Source organism: Aotus nancymaae, unplaced genomic scaffold (genome assembly GCF_030222135.1).
Source record: "Aotus nancymaae isolate 86718 unplaced genomic scaffold, 86718_ANA_hifiasm-v0.15.2.pri h1tg000008l, whole genome shotgun sequence".
NCBI lineage: Eukaryota > Metazoa > Chordata > Mammalia > Primates > Aotidae > Aotus > Aotus nancymaae.
In genome coordinates this window covers 19,342,163-19,367,766 of record NW_026988419.1, presented here as the reverse complement: position 1 = coordinate 19,367,766, position 25,604 = coordinate 19,342,163, and the positions used below count along the sequence as shown (strand labels likewise).

General features: G+C 33.8%; 1 protein-coding gene and 1 pseudogene across 3 annotated transcripts in view; one reads left to right on the top strand and one right to left on the bottom strand.

The window, feature by feature from the left end:
- Positions 1–25,604, top strand: part of SPAG16 (sperm associated antigen 16) — a 1,059,797-nt gene that overhangs the window by 914,625 nt on the left and 119,568 nt on the right. The gene's annotated exons all lie outside the window — the stretch shown is intronic.
- LOC110567460 (large ribosomal subunit protein uL18-like) lies at positions 24,516–25,338 on the bottom strand (annotated as a pseudogene).

Here is a 25,604-nt window from a genome sequence, read left to right as displayed (position 1 = left end):
TTAGGACCTGTCCTAGAAAACTCTGTCTACTTCTAATTTGGAAAGGTATTCTCCTTTGCTGTTTTCTAAAAGCTTTATAGTGTTACTATATAGATCTATAATCCATCTGAAATTAACTTTTCAGTATGTTATAAATCTGAGCAGGAGTCTTTTGTTGTTGTTGATTGTTACCTGATTATTCCAGCACTATGTGTGTAAAGCAAACAAAGAAAAGCAACAATAACAGCAAAAAAAACCCTTAACTGTCCACACTGGGTTCCTTTGGTGCCTTTATTAAATATGAAATGATTATATGTATGGGTCTATTTTCTTGCCTCTTAACTTTGTTACATGGATCTATTGACAATTTTTATGCCAGTACCACACTTTCATTAATGTAACATTATAATAAGTCTTAAAGTCAAATGGTGGAAGTCCTCCAAAGCTGTTTTTCAAGATTGTTTTGACTATTCAAGGTTTTTGTTTTTTGCATTTCCATATAAATTTTAGAAACATCTTGTCAATTTCTTTTAAAAATTATGGTAACTCTTATTGCATGGAACATATAGATTAATTTGGGAATAATTATTATCTTTTTTGTATTTTGCAATCCATGGAAATGATGAATCTCATGATTTATTTATGTGTTCTTTAATTTCTCTAAGCAATTTTTGTAATTTAAAGTGTAAAGCTCAAATATTGTTTTAAATGCATTCTTAAGTAATAGCATGTATTTTCATACTTTTATAAATGGAATTGTTTTATTAATTTAATTTTTAAACTGCTGCTAGTGTAGGAAAAAATGTAATAGATTTTTTGTATATTTAGTTTACAGTCTGTGACCTTGATCATTTCACTTATTAATAGCTGTCTTGTCAAGTCTTAGGATCTTCTTCATAAACAATCATGGTATCTGCAAGTAGAATTTTCTTTCTTTCCAATTGTTGTATCTTTATTTATTTCTTTTCTTATTGATCTCTTAAGACCCCCAGTGAAATGTTGAATAGAAATGATGTGAATAGGTATTCTTGCTTTGTTCCCCATTATAGGTTAAAACACTCAATATAAGAACATGAAATATGATGGTCATTTTTAATAGCTTTTTTTTTTTTGCCAAGAGTATTATGAGTGAGTGTTGATTGTCAAATGCTTTTCTACATTCACTGAAATTATCATGTAACTTTTCCTCATTTATTCTCTTAATATGGCGAGTGATGATTTTTGAATGTTAAGCCAATCTTGAACTTTCATAAAACAGACAAGATAAACAACATGATCATGATGCATTGTTCTTTTTATATATTACTAAATTAATTTAATAATATTTTCAAAGGATATAAAGGACATTAATATATGGATTTGCATTTTGTAAGTGTTGCATTAATGATATTGTTGCCTTCATAAAACCAATTGGGAAGTGTTCTCTCCTCACTCTATTTGATGAAAGAGTTTGTTTGGATTGATGCTATTTCTTCCTTAAATGTTTGATAGCATTCACTACTGAAATCATATGAGCCTATAATTTTTCTTTATAGAAATGTTTTGATAAAAAAGTATATATAATAGATGTAGAGCTACTTAGATTTTATTATTCATTTCATGTTAGTTTTTATAAAATTTATTTTTCAAGAAATTTGTTCATTGCACCTATGTTGTAGAATTTGTTGGCATGTGCTAGATATTTTATTTTTTATTTCATTAGGTGTTGGGGAACAGGTGATTTTGGTTATGTGGATAAGTTCTTTAGTGGTGATTTCTGAGATTTTGATGCACCCATCACTGGAGCAGTGTCCACTGTACCCAATGAGTAGTCTTTCATTCCTCACCCCTCTCCCATTTTTCTTCCTGAGACCATTATATCATTCTTATGTCTTTGCATCCTCCTTGCTTAGCTCCCACTTATAGGTGAAAATAAATGATATTTGGTTTTCCATTCCTGAGTTACTTCACTTAGAATAACGGTCTCCAACTCCATCCAAGTTGCTGCAAATGCCATGATTTAGTTCTTTTTTATGGCTGAGTAATATCCCATGGTGTATATATACTGTATTTTCCCTATTCATTTGTTGGTTGTCGGGCATTTTGACTGGTTTCATATTTTTGCAATTGTGAACTCTGCTGCTGTACACATGCATGTGCAAGTGTCTTTTTCATATAATGACTTCTTTTGCTTTGGGTAGATACCCAATAGATATCTTAATATTGTATCACAGGTTCCTGAGATACTGTTTATTATTTTTCAATCTTTTAAGTTTTTATTCTTCAGATTGGATTATTTATATCAGTTTACCTTCAGCCACCTTCCTTTCTTCAGTTTTCTTTTCCTTCAGTTATCTCCACTCTGCTGTCAATCGTATCTAGTGAATTTTTAATTTCAGTTATTGAATTTTTCTATTGTACAATTTCAATTTGGTATTTTATATCTTCCATTTCCCTACTGAGACTTTTTTATTTTTATTCTATGAGAACATAATTTCTTTTATGTCTTTAAGCATAATTATCATAGTTATTTTAGACTTCTTTGCTATTAATAGTTCCAACAACTGAGTCATCTTAATGTTGTGGAGTATTACCTGTTTTTTCTCTTCATATGAACAGACACTTTACAAAAGAAGACATACATGAGAACAACAAACATATGAAAAAATGCTCATCATCACTAGTCATTAGAGAAATGCAAATCAAAACTACATTGAGATACCATCTCACGCCAGTTAGAATGGCGATCATTAAAAAATCTGGAGACAACAGATGCTGGAGAGGATGTGGAGAAATAGGAACACTTTTACACTGTTGATGGGAGTGTAAATTAGTTCAACCATTGTGGAAGACAGTGTGGTGATTCCTCAAGGACCTAGAAATAGAAATTCCATTTGACCTAGCAATCCCATTACTGGGTATATATCCAAAGGATTATAAATCATTCTACTATAAGGACACATGCACACGAATGTTCATTGCGGCACTATTTACAATAGCAAAGACCTGGAACCAACCCAAATGCCCATCGATGATAGACTGGACAGGGAAAATGTGGCACATATACACCATGGAATATTATGCAGTCATCAAAAACGATGAGTTCGCATCCTTTGTAGGGACATGGATGAAACTGGAAACCATCATTCTCAGCAAACTGACACAAGAACAGAAAATCAAACACCGCATGTTCTCACTCATAGGTGGGTGTTGAACAATGGAACACATGGACACAGGGAGGGAAAAATTACACACTGGGGTCTGTTGGGGGAAATAGGGGAGGGACAGTGGGGGGTGGGGAGTTGGGGAGAGATAGCATAGGGAGAAATACCAGATATAGGTGATGGGGAGGAAGGCAGCAAATCACACTGCCATGTGTGTACCTATGCAACAATCTTGCATGTTCTTCACATGTACGCCAAAACCTAAAATGCAATAAGAAAAAACTTGGAAAAAAAAGAATATATATATATATATCATTTTTATTTGTATGTTGGATTCTTTTAATATGGTTGTAGATACTTTTAATTTTGTTATTTGTTTCCTCAGGAGGGTTGATTGATTTCATTTTAGTAGGCATTTGACTTGGATGGACTAAAACTACAAGTCTGTCTCCTTTGAAGTGGCCGGCAACTCAAATATCAGTTCACTTGTTTCAACTGTTGCTGGGTTGTTTGGCATTTACCTTGTGCATCCCTGATCCCCTGATTCAGTGGTCAGTCAGATATTTGGGCAGAAAAAATACATATGTATAATACATATATGTATATTACATAGTGTATATATATACTATATAATTATATTATGTGTGTATATATACACATAGAAATAAATACACACACACACACACACACACACACACACACACATATAGTTTGTTTGGTTTACTTTCCGGCTCTCTCCTTTCCTGGATTGTCACCCACCCCCCTTGCCCCTCCCCACACACTTGCAACAGATACACCCTGAGCCATTTTCTTCTTCCAGGTGTTCACTCTCCTTCACTCTCCATCTGCCTATTTGATTTTTGGTTGGTTTTGTTTGCTTTTATTTTGTTTCGTTTCCATCTCCAGCTCCTTCATCTCCAGGTACCCTTAGGTACCTTTGTTTTTGTTTTTTTGTTTTGTTTTCATCTTTATTCCTAAATTTGGATGTTTTAATAGGAGAGCTATACCGTGCCAAAAGCACAGTTCCCAGAATGTGTGTTTGCATTTGTCTTCTAATTGAACTCCTGAATTATCCAGCTGTGTTATCTACATAGAGAGCCAGGTCGTGTGTCTCACGCAGATCTCATTTGACCATGTCTTTTCATTATGAAACCTCAGGGACATTAAAGTGGTTCTCAAATCCTTTTGTTAAAACCTGAACCATTTTCCTAAGATCATGTAATTTTTAATGTTTTAATACAAAGGAAAAAAACTTATTTAGCAGAGGGTTAAGCTATTCTGTTATGATTTTGCAGCTAAATGAGATAAATTAATACTTACAATAAAGAATTTTGCTCTGAGTAACTGGGTAGTGTTATTTTTATACAAAAAGCAGATAAAATCTCAATCCATAACTTCAGGGACAAAAGAGGTATTAAAAAATATTCTAAGGGATGAAAGACTATACATTGGGTACAGTGTACCCAGGAGATTAGTATACCAAAATTTCAGAAATCATCACTAAAGAACTTATCCATGCAACAAAACACCATTTGTTCCCCTAAAACTATTGAAATAATAATTTAAAAGAGCTCCCAGAAAAAGAAAATCTAATTTTTTTTTTTTTTTTAACTTTTCATTATGAGCCTCTACCACTTGGTAGGAGGTTAATATCAGTAAATTGGGTATCTTTTCTCTTTTCTTCCCAGGGAGTATTTCCACATGCTAATGGGTTTATAGATGCCAAACAAGAGAGAAAATAATTTCATCCTTGGTTCATCTGACTACACTGGCATCCACTAAAAGTCTATTATTTCTTTTGGTGTTTGTCATCTATACATGGCTTTCTTTTCATCTTAAGGACCCCTTTTAAGTCTTGTTCTCTCTCAGCTAACTCCTGGGATTCTCTTTAACAGAATGAGTCCTTGTTCCTGTGTTCAGAGATCTATTATCATGTTTCTAATTTCTTGACCTTCAAGAACATCGTGTCTGCATGACTCTCTATCTTTGACTAGCCCTTTCTCTTTTGCCTCTCTTCTGGCACCATAGAGTGTGGTAAAATCTGAGATTTTGCTGCATTCCTGAAACTCCCTTGGGACCATAAATACTCTTCTCTCTCTCTCTCTCTCTCTCTGTCTCTCTCTCTCTTTCTCCTTTTTCCACCAGCCCCTCCCACGCCACCATCAAATACCATTCACACACACAGAGAGCTAGGCTTCAGAAGCCCCTAGGAATTCCCAGTACTGATGCACTCCCTGATTCTCTTCCTGACCCTGGAGAAGGACTTCTTTTCTAGTCTGCTGACTAAGAAAGCTCTGCCTTTGTAACAAAATTGTTTATACTCTTAGTCCATCAGGATTTAGACTTCTGAAACCCAAAAGCTTTGCTGTGGAAAAGTGTGGGTGGGGAAATAAAAATCCAGCTTGAAGGAAGTAGAGTTATAAGTTTGATAGGAATTGAGGGTGAGGAGGTAATGAAAATTAGTTAATTTTTTGGAACACTATCTTATCACATACATTTTTCCTTTATACATTTATTATTTTTGCTATTCAAATAAAAGTAACAATACATATTTTTACAGAGTAATTTTTTATTTGTGTTTATTAAATTAAATTTTTCCATTTTCTATCATCTTGGATATAATAGACAAAGTGTAAATATATGTATATGTGTGTATAATTATAGTCAAGAGTTTAAAGTTTATATTCTAAATGGTCTCATTTATAATTTTTATGCTAAAGAATGTGTTTTATGAGAGACCTCTCTGAAAATTTGATGCAAATATCAATCAAAAATTGTTGGTAGCTTAGATCATCTGCCTAATTCAAGACCTAATGCTGATTTATTAGACAAACATCTCTGTAAATGTAAGATTGTTTTATTTTTATAATGAATAAAGGGAAATTCTCATACAGTTTTATTTTATTGCCTTTTAGACATTACAGTTTAGTATCTAAATATTAGACACGTACATTAGAGAGAAAATTAGACCATCTATCTGATATTCATTAGCTAGCCTAATGGATTTGTCATTATTATCCTTCTATCACTTTTCATTTTTAAAATTTTCCCTTATTATTCCAGCATCTTCTGTATATTATATTAAGAAAAACTTTTCTCAAACTGTTCTTAGTGTGAGAAAATATAATATGCCAAGGAAACAGGAGGAAATTTCAGAAATTAGGATAAATTAGAACTTTGAGTCAATTTTTTGAATGAATTCTTATGTTTAAAAATGTGCCATATTTGTAGAGTTTCTTGAATTATCTGTAATATACTATAACTGATTTCAGCTTGATGTATACTTTTTAACATAAAAAAAGGGTTCATGTACTTTGAAGAAAGTAGTCCTTTTATCATTATTATGATAATAATAATGTGATATCTATGTTTTAATTACCAAGAAACAGGAACCACCATGGACTAACTAAAATCCACTTTGTATGGCTTCCATGCTACATGCAAACTGATCATTAAAAGTTTTCTCAGGATGATGACAATTTTTAAATCATGTCAAATTAACCAAAATTTTAACAATAATTTATGTCAAAAAAATTATATATTTTTTCTATATCCTTCAACTCCTTATTTGGCTCTAAAAGTATTTGATTCTAATAAACAATGAAATAAAAGCAAATATCATTAAGTATAGATGATGAGTATCAAAGGAGTAATGATGCAGTTCTCTACTATATAAATAACCTTTTTTTTTACTGTAATCTTTCCTGACCTCCTTTTGTGAATCAGTAGTTTTGATGTTAAATTGTGCTTTTTAAAAAAATATATAAACAGTATCATTTTATTTTATTTTTCTCAGTTTTGAGGTATATATAATTAACAAATAAAAATTGTATACATTTAAAGTACACATGTGATGTTTTCATATATGCATGCCTTATGAAATGTAACAAACTAATGCCTCTATCACTTCATATGGTTATTTTGTTTTCTGTAGTGAGAACAGTGAAGATCTACTCTTTTAGCAAATTTTAAGTATACAGTGCTTTGCTATTAACTACAGTCACTATAATGTACATAAGATCACCAGGACATTTTCATCTTATAACTGAAAGTTTGTTCTTGATTGAATGTTTCACTGAGGGCACAGGTGCAATGGCTCCACACATGCATACATTTTCTATTTGCATTTTAGCTCCTTGACTAAGCATAATCTCTCATCTATCCTCCACAATGAATTCTTAATTACTGATTATTTATGTCTTTACCTGCTTTGTTTGCAAGTTTTGCAATCAATTTTGCACATTATTGTATGTATATGTGTGTGAATGTGTGAATATATAGCAATAAAATCATTTCTGTTATAAGTACTTGATAGAGGCATATATTTTTATATCAGCCTTGTGATTTCAGAGTAGCTTTGCATATATGAGAGATCCTACCTTATTTTATTACATCACATTGCAAAATAACCTTGGTTGTTATACTTCAAGGTCTCAGGTGTTGAGTCATTAGCAGCTATGGAAGAGATCAGAATTATATTACAGCTGCACAACTACAAATAAAGGGTAATCCAAGATCTTTCAGGCTTAACATCCGCATATGGACAACTCCTTAGCAATTGCCTGAAAGAAAGTTAATTTGGGAATTTCAAACTAAATTCCCTCAGGAATGATTTTTAACTGAATGACTTCTCTGAATGATTTTTAACTCCTGTAATACAAATAGAAAGGAATGTGAAAATAAGTAGTATACAATTAAAACAGAGAGTAATAACACAGACATTTGTGTATACATCTTCCAAAACTCATCATTTTATAAAAAATGTATCTTTGCATATTTAGTTTATACTTGCATGCACTTGGGAAATATTTAGTTCATTGATATCCTGGGTAGAAATTAGTAATAGAAATAGATCTGTGACAATTTTTTAGCATTATTGAGCTTTGCGCTTTTAAATTAAACACATCTTAATTTAAAACATTCTGGCATCTACCAGAATTATAAAAAAGAAACTGAATTTCAGAACATTTAAATTTCAGAAATGTGCATAGCTGTCTGGACTATTGAAACCACCTTCTGTTCTTCCTGCTTAAACCCTCTACCTGCCTATACTCCCACCCATATGCCCTAAAACCATACTCCTCCTAATAGGCAAATTGATCTTGGGGGAAATCAGATCAAGTCTCCTATATAAGACCCAATAATATTTTTCCAGTGTACCTCATATAAATTAAAACCATCTCTGTAGACTCTAAGTGCTGTCACGACCTCATCTACTCCTGAATTTGATCTCCTTTCACTCCTGTCTCCTCGACATTGCAGCCACACTGGCAGGGACATGCCAAGTGCATCTCTGCTATGCTTGCTAATCCATTTGCCTGGACTGCCCTGCCCCTACTCATGGATCTTCTAAATTATCTTTAATTTACTTTTAGAGCAGTTTTAGGTTTACAGAAAAATTGGACAGAATGTATAAGGATTTTTCATAGACCCCCTCTCCTTTCCCACCCATTTACACTATATTCCATATTATTAACATCTTGCATTAGTATGGTACAATTGTTTTAATTGGTGAAGGAATATTGATATATTATTAAATAAAATCCATATCTTACATTAAGGTTTTCTCTTTGAGCTGTTGAAGTCCATGCATTTTAACAAATGTATAACATCATGCATCCATCATTATATAACATATAGAATAGTTTTACTACCCTAAAATACCCCTGTGCTCCACCTATTTATCTCTTCTTCTTCATTTCTCCTAAACTCTTGGCAATCACAAATTCTTTTTACTATCTCTATATTTTTGCCTTTTCCAGAATGTCATATAGTTGGAATTATATCATTTGCAGCTTTTGCAGACTGGCTTCTTTCACTAATCAATATGGATTAATATTGTCTTTTCATGGCTTGATAATTTCTTTTTAGCACCAAAAAGTATTTCATTTTATGGGTTTACTACAGTTTGTTTATCATTTCACCTATTGAAGGACATCTTGGTTGCTATCATGTTTTTGCAATTATGGAAAAGATTGCTATAAACATTGATGTGCCAGTTTTTATGTGTACATAAGTTTTCAACTCATTTGGGTAAATGCTTAGAGCAATATTGATGAATCATATGGTAACAGTATGTTCAGCTTTGTTAGAAATTGCCAAACTATTTGCCAAAGTGGATGTACAGATTTATATTTTCACCAACAATGAATGTGAGTTCCTGTTGGCTCCACATTCTCAGCGGGATTTGTTATATCACATTATGGATTTTGGCCATTCTAATCAGTGTATAATAATATCTCATTGTTGTCTTAATTTGCAATTTCCTGATGACATATGATGTTGAGTGTCTTTTCATATGCTTATTTGCCAACTGCATATCTTCTTTGATTGCATGTCTGTGCAGATCTTTTGCCCACTTTTTAATTGGGTTTTGTTTTCTTATGATTGAGTTTTCAAAGTTTGTTGTGTATTTTGGATATAAGCCTTCTATATAATCCACGTTTTGCAAATATTTTTTCCCAGTCTTTAGTTTATATTTTTATTCTCTTAACATGTCATTTGCAGAGCAGAAGTTTTTAATTTTAATGAGGTACAGTGTATAATTTTTTTTTGTTGATTATACTTTTGGTGTTGTATCTAAAAAGTCATCACCAAACCAATGGTCACACAGATTTTATTTGCGTTCTAGAAGTTTTATAGTTTTTCTTTTACATTTAGGTCTATAATTCATTTTGAGTTAATGTGAGTTTGAATAACTTCTTTTTATAGTTCTTTCTCATTTGCATTCTGATTTTAATGTCACCTCCTAAAAGGGGCCTTTCCTACTCATCCTAGGTAAAGCAGTCCCTCCCAACCAATTGCTGTTTGATCCATTATTCACCTTTTCCCCTAGCATTGCCATTATCTAAAATTATATGTCCTTTATTTTCATTCTTATTTTTTCTTTGTCTAGAAATGCTATGTGAGCTGAAAGTCAGTCTATCCTGTCTACTGCCCTATCCCCAGGGTCTAAGACAGTACTTGAAAATTATTTAGTGAATAAATGAATGAAAAAGAAATACACTTAACAAAACTCACAGACACATAGTGATATATGTTACAATCCTTATCTATGAGTGTCTTTATAAGTAACAAATACAGACAACATATAAGAATGAAAACTAGGGTAGAGAAGAGGAAGCAACATTCAGACAAAAGTATTACCATTTTGTTTGTTCTGCCTGTAACATATATTAAGCCCAGCTGAATGTAAAATACATTGCTGCAAGAAGAGTGTGACTCTTAGTAATGTTGAATGATTTGCATGGAAGTTTTTCAAGTCCTTTATCTATTACTGATAGACTTTATTTTTGGAGCAGACCTATTTAAATATTGTGAACAGTCAACAGAGCTCAGCAAATTAGATATAGAATGAATGGTTCATAACAGAATAAAAGCCATGTATGACAACCCCACAACTAACATCATACTCTGTGGTGAAAAGGTGAAAGTTTTTTCTCTAAGATTAGGAACAAGACAAAGATACCCACTCTCACTACTTCTGTTCAGCATAATACTGACAATCCAAGATAGGGCATTTAGGCTAAAGAAAGAAATAAAAGGTATCCAAATAGAAAAGAATAAAGTGAAATGGTCTCTGTACACTGACAACATGATAATATAGAAAAATTATTAAAGACTCCACCGAAAAATGTTAGAGCTAATATAAAAATTTAGTAAAGTTGCAGGATACAAAATCAACTTACAAAAAATTGATAGTGTTTCTATACACTAACAACAGACTGCCTAACAAAAGTCTCACTTAAAAAAACAGTTCCACTTAAGAAAACAGTCCCACTTACAAAACTACCAAAGGAATAAAATACTTAAGAGTCAATTTACCAAGGAGGTGAAATATCTGTATATTGACAACCATAAAACATTAATGAAAAAAAGATAACACAAATAAATGGAAAGATATTCCATATTTGTGGATTGAAAGAATTGTTAGTTAAAATGTCCAAACTACCCAAAGCATTTTATAGATTCAGTGCAGTACCTATCAAAATTCCAATGTCATTCTTCACAGAAATAGAAAAAAAATCCTAAAATTTGTATGGAACTACAAAAAATCGTGAATAACTGAAGTAACCTTTACCAAAAAGATCAAAGCTGGAGGCGTTATACTACTGAATTTCAAAATATATTACAAACCTATAATAATCAAAACAGTATGCTACTGGCATAAAAACAGACACATTGACCAGTGGAATAGGATAGAGAGTCTAGAAATAAACCCACACATTTATGGTGAATTGATTTTTGACAAAGGTGCCAAGATCACACAACGGAGAAAGGACAATCCCTTCAAAAATGGTATTGGAAAAACTGGATATTCACATACAGAAGAATAAAAATAGACACTTATCTCAAACAAATCCCTTCAAAAATGGTATTGGAAAAACTGGATATTCACATACAGAAGAATAAAAATAGACACTTATCTCAAACCTTGTACAAGAATCAACTCAAAGCAGATTGAAGCCTTAAATGTAAGGCCTGAAACTATAAAACCATTAAAAGAGAAAATATGGGAAATGCTCCATAACATTGACTGGTCTGAGCAATGATTTATTGGATATAACCTCAAAAGCACAAGCACCAAGAGCAAATAAGCATATCACAAACAAATGGAAAGATATCCCACAAATAAATTATCTTGTGGATTGAAATTATTAATATTGTTAAAATGTCCATACTACCAAAAGCATTCTATAGATTCAATGCAATACCTATCAAAATTCTAGTGTCATTCTTCACAGAAATAGAAAAAAAAAAATCCTAACATTTTTATGGAACTACATGGGATTATACCGACTGAAAGCTTCTGCACAGTAGAGTAAACAACAGAGTAAAGACAAAACCCATAGGTCAGAGAAAATGTTTGTAACTCATATATCAGACAAGTGGGTAATAGCCAAAATATACAAGGAAATCAAACTACTTAATAAGAAGAAAACAAATAACCCTATTAAAAAGTGAGTAAAGGACTCAAATAGACATTTCTCGAAAGAAGAGATACAGGTTGCCAACAGATACATAAGAAAATATCATCTCTAATTATAAGAGAAATGTAAATTAAAACCACAATAAGAGATTGCCTCACACCTATTAGGTTGGCTATTATCAAAAGATAACAAGTGTTGGCAAGCATGTGGAGAAAAGGGAACCCTCATACACTGTAGATGGTATTGTGGATTATTACAGCTGTTTTGGCAAACAGTATGAAGTTTCCTTAGAAAACTAAAAATAGAACTACTGTGAGCTCCATCAATCTCACACCTAGATATATACCCAAAGGAATTGAAATCAGTATGTTGAAGAGTTGTCTGCACGCCCATATTGATTGTAGTACTATTCACAATAGTTAAGATATGGAAACAATCTAAGTGCCCATCAATTGATGAATGGATTTTTAAAATGTGGTATATTCACACAGTTGAATACTATTCAGCCTTAAAAAAGGAAATTAGTCCTTTTTGACAACATGAATGAAACTAGAGGACATTGTCTTAAGTTAAATAAGCCAGGCACAAAGAGACAAATACCCAATTATCTCACTTCTATGTGGAATCTAAAACAGTCAAACTCACAGAAGTAGAGTGTAGAACAGTGGTTACCAGGGCCTGGTGGTGTGTGGGTGGTCAGGGAAAGGAGAGACATTGGTCGTGAAGTACAAAGTTTCAGTTAGAAGGAATAAGTTCTGGTGTTTTATTGCACAGCACGGTGACTCTAGTTAATAATAATATATATTTCAAAATAGCTAAAAGAGAGAATTTTTAAATGTTCTCACCACAAAAAAAAATTGATTTCAGGTGATGGATATGCTAATTATCCTGATTTAGTCAAAGTATAATGCATAGATTATTAAATTTTACTTAATAAACATATACAATTGTCAATTAAAAATAAAATAAAACTTTAAAAAGGCAATAGAAAATTCAGATAGATTGCTTCTCCTTTTCCCAAAGTACAAATTAACTTCCGATAATTTTAGTTAACTTTCTATTAAGCAAACAGTAGAAAATAATGTATTTGTAATCTCGGTTAAATGATAAACGATCCTGTCTTTCCCATACATGGGAAAATAGTCAAGTGATCCAATCTTTTTACAGCTTCTACTGAATCTAGGACAAACCAAAAGCCAAAAGAGGTATCAAAATTAATTCCATGGCTGCTGTTGAGCCATTTCATAAAGATTCTTAAATTTTGAAATATCAAGAAAGACTTGCCTGCCACAGACAAGAGATGAGTGGTTTTAAACTATAGTCATTATCATCATGGCATTAATATATCTGTCGGGACAAATTGTCATCCGTCCTTTAAATCTTTCTGGTATTTTTATACGGGAACCCATAAAAAATAAAAATTAAAATCATTGTGGGCTTTTCTGCTGAATCTGATTATCAATCTGCACATGTTTATAAGGGATGTAAGGAAGAAATACTTACCTTTTTATAATTTGATAAAACACATTAGATTCAACTATATTTGTTGGGCAAACCACCATATGATTAAATTTGTTCAAAGCACTGTGGTGGCTACCAAGAAATGTGTGACACAGTTTCTGTATTCATGAATTACACTGTCTTTGGGGAAAATAAAATTCAGTTACTTAAAAAATTAGAAGAAAAGCACCAAAAACAATTTAAAATAACTGCCAATGTATCTCTTTAAAATTGACTAGTTAACTTTCATTTCCATTATTTCATGTAATTCTGTCAATAATTTTTTAAAGTATCAAACACACTGATTTTCAAAATGGGCAAAATGAGATAAAGAAAGGCAAAATCATATTTGCCCAAAGTCATTCAACAGTCAAGACAGGACTGGACCTAAGGTGACTTGTAATCTTTTTGAAGGCAGAATTTGTATCTACATGTATGCTAACTGCATAGATTAGAGCCTAGCACATCATAGCCACTGAGTAAATACTTGCTGACTAAATAAATTGGAACCTAAGCTTCATCCAGGGTTATATTATCCAATCAGTATGCAGCTCTTGGATGTATAGAGACTATGTTGTATTTGTCTTACTTTCCCCATTTTTAGCATGAATGGCTGGCCTAGAGGGGATGCTCAATAATGTTAGATCATATGCAAAATAGGAGGGGTTCAAACCATGTGTTAGAATTGAAGCAAGAATAGACTTTACTAGGATTTTCAATAGGCTTATAAAGAAAAAATATTTGAATAGAGTTTTAGAGAGTGGAAGGAAGATGGAAAGTGAGGGAAGAGCATTTTTAGTAGAAAATGATGTAGGATTAACTATGTCATCCAAAGACTCAGTGTTTTATATTCCAGAGGCTGAAAGAAGAACCAACATGACTGAAAATAAACAAATTAACAGATAAAAGTAAACAATAGGGAAATTATGGCTTGGCTTAATGAATATAGCAAAAGGCAGCAAGCGTCTGAGAGCGGGGGTGTGTGTGTGTGTGTGTGTGTGTGTGTGTGTATTCTTCTTTGTATATTTATGTGCCATTATATACCATTAGCTTCAGGGTTTCTGCATTAATACATGCCGTGCATGTAAGAGCTGTATAAAACGCTTTTTCCTATTGTATTCAGCAGTGATTTTTTAAAAGTCAGAGATGGCTGCACGTAAATGTTACTAAGTTGTACCAATGTCTAAAAATCACGTTTAATAACAGTTTGCCAGACTTTTTATTTATAGAAAGAGAATGATGTTATAAACACAACCAACAGCTATTTGTCTTTACTTTTTTTAATTTTTATTTTTTTATTATATTTTAAGTTCTGGGGCACATGTGCAGAACGTGCAGGTTTGTTACACAGGTATGTATGTGCCATGGTGCTTTGCTGCATCCTTCTTGTTTGTGTTTTGAGAAGGAGTCTCGCTCTGTCGCCCAGGCTGGAGTGCAATGGCGGATCTCCGCTCACTGCAACCTCCGCCTTCCAGGTTCAAGCGATTCTCTTGCTTCAGCCTCCCGAGTAGCTGGGACTGCAGCTCCCCCAGCACCATGCCTAGCTAAGTTTTTGTATATTTTTTAGTAGAGACAGAGTTTCACCGTGTTAGCCAAGATGGTCTCAATCTCCTGACCTCGTGATCCACCTGCTTTGGCCTCCCAAAGTTCTGGGATTACAGGTGTGAGCCACAGCGCATGGCCAGCTATTTGTCTTTTCAATAAGATATCTTCTGAGAAAAATTTGCAACATTTTAAAGACCCACGTTAAATTTAAATTATAATGGTGGACATTTATGTTCTTAAGGTATCCATGCAATATATAGATGGCAATACATGTTTGTTTCAATTTAAACATGAAAATCCAAAATTAGCATATCATAATCAAGGGAATTGCCGAATGTTATCTTTCTGAAGAGAAATGACATTAAAAATTTTTTATTATAAAATCTTATGATAAAATCGGTAGAATTTTTTCATAATTTAGAGAAGAAAATAAAACATCTAGCCTAATCCAACCTCCCAAATATAGAAATTGATTTGCAGTTTAGATGATTTTCTTTGATCTTTGGACATATGCCTATTCTTTGCATGATTATGGCTGGAATTGGTGATCATAGAATTGTGTGTGCACACTAATGTGTGTGTGTGTGTTTTTTGCTTAAATCATTTATTAGTTAAATGTCTATCTTTTCTGAGGCATGCATTTTTTACTAAATGCAATAAATTTAGTGTACATTCAATTTTTCAAAACTATTTCAATACACTCTATGCCAAACTACAAATTGTAATGCCATAGAATCATATTGCATATATTTTATAACTCTAATATAGTTATTGGAAGGAGGCAGTGGTGAAACATATGTCATAGAGCTGTTAAAAGAGACCTTTGCCAGGTACTCGTAAAGAAGATTTTAATTCAGAAGAAAATAATTGCAAAACAGAGAAGGTCTGTGAGAAGAATCTATCTTGAGCACTTAAGCTGAAGCCAGAAGTCCAAACAATGACCTCTGAATCATGAGGGTCACCTTGTATCCTCTATTTATCTTTAAAATTAAGCTTATCCTGAAATGTTTGCTTAAAGGCAAATGTTATTCCCTGATCGAGATCTTATAATGAATTAGTTCCAGAGACAGAACTTGGATTAAAGGAAAGAAAATGTCTTTTGACTTTCAGGTCCACTATTATCAATATGTTTAGTTTCATAGCTTATCTGAATTCCTTTAAAACTGGAATTTCATCACCCTCATCTTTGTATCCCTTAGAATACCAGGTACAATATCATGCACTCAAAAATGTATTGACTTGAATAATTTTCCAGTGCAGTCTACTTATCTACATAAATACTCAATTAGCAGATTAGACATGAAATGGTAACATCATTGAACATTGGCTGCATCTTAACAACCGTTCTGTTAATTCCATTTGCATAGTCTTTGTTCAACTATTTTACAGTTCAAAGCTTTCTTTTAGACCATAATCCAAACATATTTAAAAAGGAAAAATTAAGTCCTTTGTGGATATTTTTTACTTTCATAGGAGAAAGTGTAATTTAAACCTGTTGGTTGATAAAATAGAAAACGTATCTCAGGATCCGAGTTTTTCTTCAGGATGCCAATCTGAGTGGTCTGTCACTTTCTGCTTACAACATACTGTGCTTATAAAACTAGACTCCTCAAATGGAGCACCTGAGCCTCTTTGATATGGCTCCTGACTATATGTCCAACTTTATCTTCAGTCAACTTACGGCTTTCATCTTCTCATGAGCCAACATATTAGCTATCTTTCTACTCCTAGAATATCTCAACTTTGCCATTCTAGGAGTTTTCACTTGCTTTCCCATATGCCTGAAATATCTTTGATTAGTCTCATGGGTCACTCTATAGCCCTACAGTTCTTGGATTTAAATATCCTAGATATTTAAATACCTTGTAAAGGGTGGTGTTTTCTGGCCATCTTATCTAAAGTAGCATCCCATCAGAGATACTTGCTGTCACACCACCTTTTTCATTTCTTTCACAGGATGCATCACAATAATGATCATATTCAGTAGCTGTCTTCTAAAACAAAGTATAAGTTCCATGAGTACAGTAACCTTTTTCTACCTTTTTCCTGGATATACTCACTGTGCAGAAAACAGTGCCCAACAGAAAGTAAATGTCTAGGAAATGATTTCTGAATGAAAAAACAAATACCTACTGAAAAACTGTGACTTTTGAGGTCTTAATTTAAACAGTAAATTAATTTGAAAAGTGAAGTATAATTCTGACACTTTTTTGCATTTTTGTTTTTTCTAAAACCGATGACTGGTTAGTATCCATGTTGTAGGCCAAACTGCATTATTTTTTCAGCAATGAAGACTGTGGGACATGGGAAATCAGGAAGTTTTCCAAAGTAGTCATGGGGATTTAAAAAAAAGAATTTTTTAGCCTTATTTTTATTCAAGCAAAAATAACTATATTTTTTATAATTTCTGAATGTAAATAAGTGTCTTATGTGATACCAAATTTTTTTTCATATCTATATCCATTTTAATAATTAGGTTATGTAAAAGTTCACAAATTTAGAAGTTTGTTGGAAAGTTATTTCTAATCTCCTAATAAGTTGAAAGAAAATGATGACTTCAAACAATGTATTGAACCTTATTAAAAGAAACCGGCCACGTGTGGTGGCTCATACCTCTAACTCCAGCATTTTGGGAGGCCAAGGTGGGTGGATCACCTGAGGTCAGAAGTTCAAGACCAGCCTCACCAACGTGGCAAAACCCTGTTTCTACTAAAAAAAAAATTAGGTGGGCGTGGGCCTGTAATCCCAGCTACTCAGGAGGCTGAGGCAGGAGAATCACTTGAATCCGGGAGGCAGAGGTTTCAGTGAGCTGAGATTGCACCACTGCACTCCAGCCTGGGTGGCAAGAGCAAAACTACATCTTAGAAAAAAGAAAAAAAAAAAGAGAGAGAGAGAAACTGTAGGAAACCAAAAAAAAAAGGAAAAAGGAAGAATAGCAGGAGTCTGTTTTATATGAATGTCATTGAGCTTAACAGACCTAGAGGTTGAACTTTGAAGGGTTTTAACTATATATGTGATTCTCAATCTATCTCAAGTATCTATTTTATTCAGAAGAAAATCAGTGAGAATAATTTCTTATGAGGAAATTTGTGATCTTAATACACAGTGCTACAAATTGACAACATTTCATTGAAATTATAAGTACTTATTGCTTTCCTTTCAGAGTATCATATCTGTGTCACTTCTATCTATATAGCCTTTACAGTTATAATTTATATTTACCAATTTTTCTTTTTAATATGCTATAAGGTATGAAAGATTACTAACTTTATTTTGTCCCGATGGAGGAACTGTATCATCAATAGTATATTTGAGCTACTGTAGGACTGATATACTCCTTCTATGAAGACTCCAACTGAATGCCTTATGGGTCTTGGTATTTTCCTAAGAAGTACCATGTTATAGAAAAAAACTTATTTTCTGGTAAATAAAAAGAGGAAATATGAGGGACAAAGTTGATAGCCTTCAACTTTCAATTATTCCCTTTAAAGCTCATATTTGATTCTGGATTATGCTATGGTGAATGCACACGAATCCCACTTTTCAAATGGAATAATTTACTTTCTTAATGTTTATCTTTCAATCTAAAAGAAGTTTTTTCATACCTGCATTTGAAACTTCAGCAAACAAGATTCTCAGAATAATGAAAAACTACTACTACATTTTAACTTAAATGTGGAACTGTGATTACAGACATTTCTGCAAGAAAGTCATTCAAACACTACTTTTCCTATGTCATCTTTTAAACACCACTGTAGATTTCTTATTTTGAACATGGTACTTGACTTCTGCTTCTATCTAAGTTAGAGGAACAGTAATTAGATGTACCTTCCTGCCTAAAACAATAACAAGCAACAACAAAAACCAACAGAATGTATGAAACAAGTATTTTTTAAAAAACACTAAACACTAGGCAGTGAAGTATAAGGATCCCAATCTCTCCGCAGATTGGGATCTACAGTGGGACCCAACATTCAACATTCTTAAAGAATGTACAACCCACAAGCCAGAAGAGAGTGGGGACCAATATTCAACATTCTTAAAGAAAGAATTTTCAATCCAGAATGTTATATCCAGCCAAACTAAGCTTCATAAGTGAAGAAATAAAATCCTTTACAGACAAGGAAATGCTGAGGGATTTTGTCACCACCAGGACTGTCTTACAAGAATTTCTGAAGGAAGCACTAAATATGGAAAGGAAAAACCAGTACCAGCTACTGGAAAAACATACCAAATTTTAAAGACCATCGACACTATCAAGAAAGTGCATTAACTAACGGGCAAAATAACTATCTATCATCATAATGACAGGATCAAATTCATACATAACAATATGAACCTTAAATGTAAATGGTCTAAATGCCCCAATTAAAAGACACAGACTGGCAAACTGGATAAAGAGTCCAGACTCATCAGTGTGCTGTATTCAGGAGATCCATCTCACATGCAAAGGCACACATAGGCTCAAAATAAAAGGATGAAGGAATACTTACCAAGAGAATAGAAAGGAGCACCCAGATTCATAAAGCAAGTTCTTAATGACCTACAAAGAGACTCAGACTCTCATACAATAATCGTGGGAGACTTTAACACCCCACTGTCAATATTAGACAGATCAGCAAGACAGAAAATTAACAAAGATATTCAGGACTTGAACTCATCTCTGGACCAAGTAGACCTAATAGACATCTACAGAACTCTCCATCCCAAATCAACAGAATATACATTCTTCTCAGCACCACATCTCACTTACTCTTAAATTGACCACATAATTGGAAGTAAAACACTCCTCACAAATGCAAAAGAACTGAAATCATAACAGTCTCTGAGACCACAGGGCAATCAAATGAGAACTCAGGATTAAGAAACTCACTCAAAATAGCACAACTACATGGAAACTGAACAACCTGCTCCTGAATGACTACAGGGTAGATAACAAAATTAAAGCAGGGAATAAAGATATTCTTTGAACTTGTGAGAACAAAGACACAATGTACCAGAATCTCTGGGACACAGCTAAAACAGTGTTTAGAGGAAAATTGATAGCACTAAATGCCCACAGGAGAAAGCAGGAAAGATCTAAAATCAACATTCTAACATCACAATTCAAAGAACTAGAGAAGCAAGAACCAACAAATTCAAAAGCTAGCAGAAGAACAGAAATAACTAAGATCAGAGCAGAATTGAAGGAAATAGAGACACAAAAAAACCTTCAAAAAATTAATGAGCCCAGGAACTGATTTTTTTGAAAAGATCAACAAAATAGACTGCTAGCCAGACTAATAAAGAAGAAAATAGAGAACAATTGAATAAACACAATAAAAAGGGAATATCAACACTGATCCCACAGAGATACAAACTATCATCAGAGAATATTATAAACACCTCTATGCAAATAAACTAGAAAATCTAGAAGAAATGGATCAATTCCTGGACACATACACCCTCACAAGACTAAACCAGGAAGAAGTTGAATCCCTGAAAAGACCAATAACAAGTTCTGAATTGAGGCAGTAATTAATAGCCTACCAACCGAAAAAAAAAAAAAAAAAAAAAAAAACCCAGGACCAGATGGATTCACAGCCAAATTCTGCCAGAGGTACAAAGAGGAGCTAGTACCATTCCTTCTGAAACTATTCCAAACAACAGAAAAAGAGGGACTCCTCCCTAACTCATTTTATGAGGCCAGCATCATCCTGATACCACAACCTGGCAGAGACACAACAAAAAAAGGAAAGTTTCAGGCCAATATCCCTGATAAACATCGATGCAAAAATACTCAATAAAATACTGGTAAACCAAATCCAGCAGCACATTAAAAAGTTTGTCCACCATGATCAAGTTGGCTTCATCCCTGGAATGCAAGGCTGGTTCAACATACACAAATCAATAAACATAATCCATTACATAAACAGAACCAATGACAAAAACCACATGATGATCTCAATAGATGCAGAAAAGGCCTTCAACAAAATTCAACACCCCTTCATGCTAAAAGCCCTCAGTAAAGTAGGTACTGATGAAATGTATCTCAAAATAATAAGAGCTATTTATGACAAACCCACAGCCAATATCATACTGAATAGGTAAAAGCTAGAAGCATTCCCTTTGAAAATTGGCACAAGACAAGGATGTCTTCTCTCACCACTCCTATTCAACATAGTATTGGAAATTCTGGCCAGGGCAATCAGGCAAGAAAAAGAAATAAAGTATATTCAAATAGGAAGAGAGGAAATCAAATTGTCTCTGTTTGCAGATGAAATGATTGTATATTTAGAAAACCCCATAGTCTCAGCCCCAAACCTCCTTAAGCTGATAAGCAAGTTCAGCAAAGTCTCAGGACACAAAATCAGGGTGCAAAAATCACAAGCATTCCTATACACTAATAATGTGGAAACAGAGAGCCAAATCTTGAGTGAACTCCCATTCACAATTGCTACAACGAGAATAAAATACCTAGGAATACAACTTAGAAGGTATGTGAAGGACCTCTTCAAGGAGAACTATAAACCACTGCTCAAGAAAATAATAGAAGACAGAAACAAATGGAAAAGCATTCCATGCTCATGGATAAGAAGAATCAATATCGTGAAAATGACCATACTGCCCAAAGTAATTTATAGATTCAGTGCTATCCCCAACAAGCTACCATTGACTTTCTTCACAGAATTAGAAAAAAAAACTACTTTAAATTTCATATGAAACCAAAAAAGAGCCCATATAGCCAAGACAATCCTAAGCAAAAAGGGCAAAGCTGGAGGTATAACGCTACCTGACTTCAAACTATATTACAAGGCTACAGTAACCAAAACAGCATGGTTCCAGTACCAAAACAGATATATAGATGAATAAAACAGAACAGAGGCCTCAGAGATGATGCCACACATCTACAACAATCTCATCTTTGACAAACCTGACAAAAACAAGCAATGGGGAAAGGATTTCCTATTTAATAAATGGTATTGGGAAAACTGGCTAGCCATATGCAGAAAACTGAAACTGGACCCTTTCCTTATACCTTATACAAAAATTAACTCAAAATGGATAGAAGACTTAAATATAAGACCGAAAATTATAAAAACGCTCGAAGGAAACCTAGGCAATACAATTCAGGACATAGGCATGGGTAAAGACTTCATGACTAAAACGCCAAAAGCAATTGCAACAAAAGCCAAAATTGACAAATGGGATCTAATTAAACTAAAGAGCTTCTGCATGGCAAAAGAAACTATCATCAGAGTGAACAGGCAACCTACAGAATGGGAGAAAATTTTTGCAATCTATCCATCTGACAAAGGGCTAATATCCAGAATCTACAAGGAACTTAAACAAATTTACAAGAAAAAGAAAACATCAAAAAGTGGGAGAAATATATGAATAGATGCTTCTCAAAAGAAAACATCTTTGTGACCAAAAAACATATGAGAAAAAGCTCATCATCACTGGTCATTAGAGAAAAAGAAATCAAAACCATAATGAGATACTATCTCACACCAGTTAAAATGGCGATCATAAAAATCAGGAAACAACAGATGCTGGAGAGGATGTGAAGAAATAGGAACACTTTTACACTCTTGGTGGGAATGTAAATTAGTTCAACCATTGTGGAAGACAGTGTAGCAATTCCTCAAGAATCTATAACCAGAAATACCATTTGATTCCCAGCAATTCCATTACTGGGTATATACCCAAAGATTATAAATGAATCTACTATAAAGACACATGCACACATATGTTTACTGCAGCACTGTTCACAATAGCAAAGACTTGGAACCAACCCAAATGGCCATCAATGATAGACTGGATAAAGAAAATGTGGCATATATACACCGTGGAATAGTATGCAGCCATAAAAAAGAAACTGAATAGAGTTCATGTCCTTTGCGGGGACATGGATGAAGCTGGAAACCATCATTCTCAGCAAATTAACACAAGAACAGAAAACAAAACACTGTGTTTTCTCATTCATAGTGAGAGTTGAACATGGACACAGGGAGGGGAACATTATGCACTAGGGCCTATCAGGGGTTGGGGGACTAGGGAAGGGATAGCATTAGGTGAAATACTTAATGCAGATGATGGGTTGATGGGTGCAGCAAACCACCATGGCACATATATACCTATGCAACAAACCTGTATGTTCTGCACATGTATCTCGGAACTTAAAGTATAGTAAATAAATAGAAAACAAACAAACAAAGAGACCCTACATTTGCATCACCTTCCTGCTTTGAGAGAATTTCTAAGCCACCACTTGAGAAAGGAGAGTCCAGATGGAAATTAGTGAATTCTATAAGGTAAGGAAATGAAAATGAGTGCAGGGATAGCAAGGCTTTTGGAATTCACAGAATAGAGATCTGGAGAGGAGATAGATACACAAAGAACCCAAAGATTTGCATAAGATACCCCTCAAGTATTCACCAGAATACTGATCAGGACATGCATATGAGGAAACTGATTGACATATATAGTACATTCCATCCATCAAAAGCATAAAACATATTCAAGTATACATGAAACATTGATCAAGAGATATCATATACTAAACCATAAAATAAGTCTTAGTGAATTCTGAAAGATTCAACTCACATAATGTATTTCTCTAACTAAAACAGGATGGAATTAAAATTTAATCAGTCCTCAAACATTTGAAAATCCAAAAACCCATGGATCACAGAAGAAATAGAAAGAGGAATAAAAAAGTATTTTGAACTGAATGACAATGAAAATACAAACATATCAAAAACTAAGAAATGATGCTAAAGCAGTTCTTAGGAATTTCTAACACAATATGCTAACATTAGTAAAGACAAGTCTTGAATTAATGACACCAACTATCACTTTAAGAAATCAGAAGACGTGAAAATTAACTCAAAGTAGCAGAAAGGAAAGCATAAATACCAGGACAGAAATCATGATCGAATAGAGATCATGTCAATAATGCAATATTGGTTTAATATTTGAAATAAGGCAATGTAATTCACCATGCAAACTAAAAAAAATGAAGAAGACATTAATAAATAGAGGTATACTTGTTCATCAACAGAAAGCACAAAGTGATTAAGATGTCAGTTCTCCCCAAACTCATCTGTAGATTAAATACAATGCCAATTCAAATCCTAGTGGACTTAATTGAAGACATTTTCAAGCTGATTTTAAAACTCATATGAAAATAAAACAAGTATAGAATCACTAAAACAACTTTGAAAAAGAACAAAGTTGGAGTAGTAAAACTATCTGCTTTCAAGGTTTATTATGATGCTACAATGATCAAGACTGTACTAGATTGACATAAAGAAATAACTTGGTCAAAGAAACAAAGTGGAGATTCCAGAAATAGACATACAAACATATGGGCAACTCTTGTTTTTTTTTGTTTATCGTCTTTCTGAAAAATCCTCATAGAAAATTGTTTGGTTTAGCTCTCAGCAGCCCATTCCTGATGTCTGAGGAAGCTTGCCTTCTTTTAAGCTACCTGATCTTTCTTCTGAGCAAGTGACATTTTGAGATGGTTCTACCTCTTTTTAACTTCTTTCTTGGGTGCCTTTTTGTAGACTGGATTCTCTCATATAGCAGCATGAGCTTTCTTATACATCTCCTCCGTGTCTGGAGTTGCTGTTCTTTATGTATTGAGAGAACTGTTTCTTGTAAGCATCTTCATCTTCCTCCATTTAGTAGCACATGTAATCTACAACATTCTGGCCCATTGTGTGCTTCCAGTGTACTTCTGCATTAAATTCCTTGCTTTCAGAATTATAGCCAGGGACTTATTTGGTACTGTGAGGGATAGACAAACCTCCCTTCACAGCTCCCTTCAGAGCACCAAAAACTTTATTGCCAGTGGTGGTTCTGGCAAGGCCTTCATCTTCAGTCACTCCACTTGGCCTTCATAGGTCTTGTCCATACCAAACCTACTGAGAAGCTTGTGGTCCAGCAGCAGGCAGGTACAGTACGCTGCAGCGTAATTTGTCAGGTCAACCTTCACAACATATTTTGGCAGTTTGTGTGCATATGCTATGAAGACTATCATATTGCCTTCTACACCAGGATAAGCAATCTGACAAATGATATCTCTGTTTGTTACACTCTCATCCTGTATTTGGGTGTTTTCTATTTAGTTTCATCCTGTATCACCAAGCATTTCTGAGCATAGTAATCAGTTTTACCCTCCCGTTGTCTTCTAATTTCACTTGGTATCTCTTAAAGTAGGCCTTATTCTTAACAACTTGAACAAACCCCATCCTGCAGACCAAATGTCCACATCCACAGCTTGGCAGAGACTGCTAGGCCCAGCAGTGCTAGGCAGGGAAAAGGGGGGCAAGTGATTCCTGATAAAATTGATAACAGGGAGGAATGGGAACTCTCACACACTCCTGGTGGGAATGTAAAATGGCATGACTCCTACCTATTTGGAAAATGGCTTGACAGTTTTTTAGAAACTTAAATACATACTCACCAAATAGCCATTATACTCCTAAGAGAAAGAAAATCGTATGTCCATACAAAG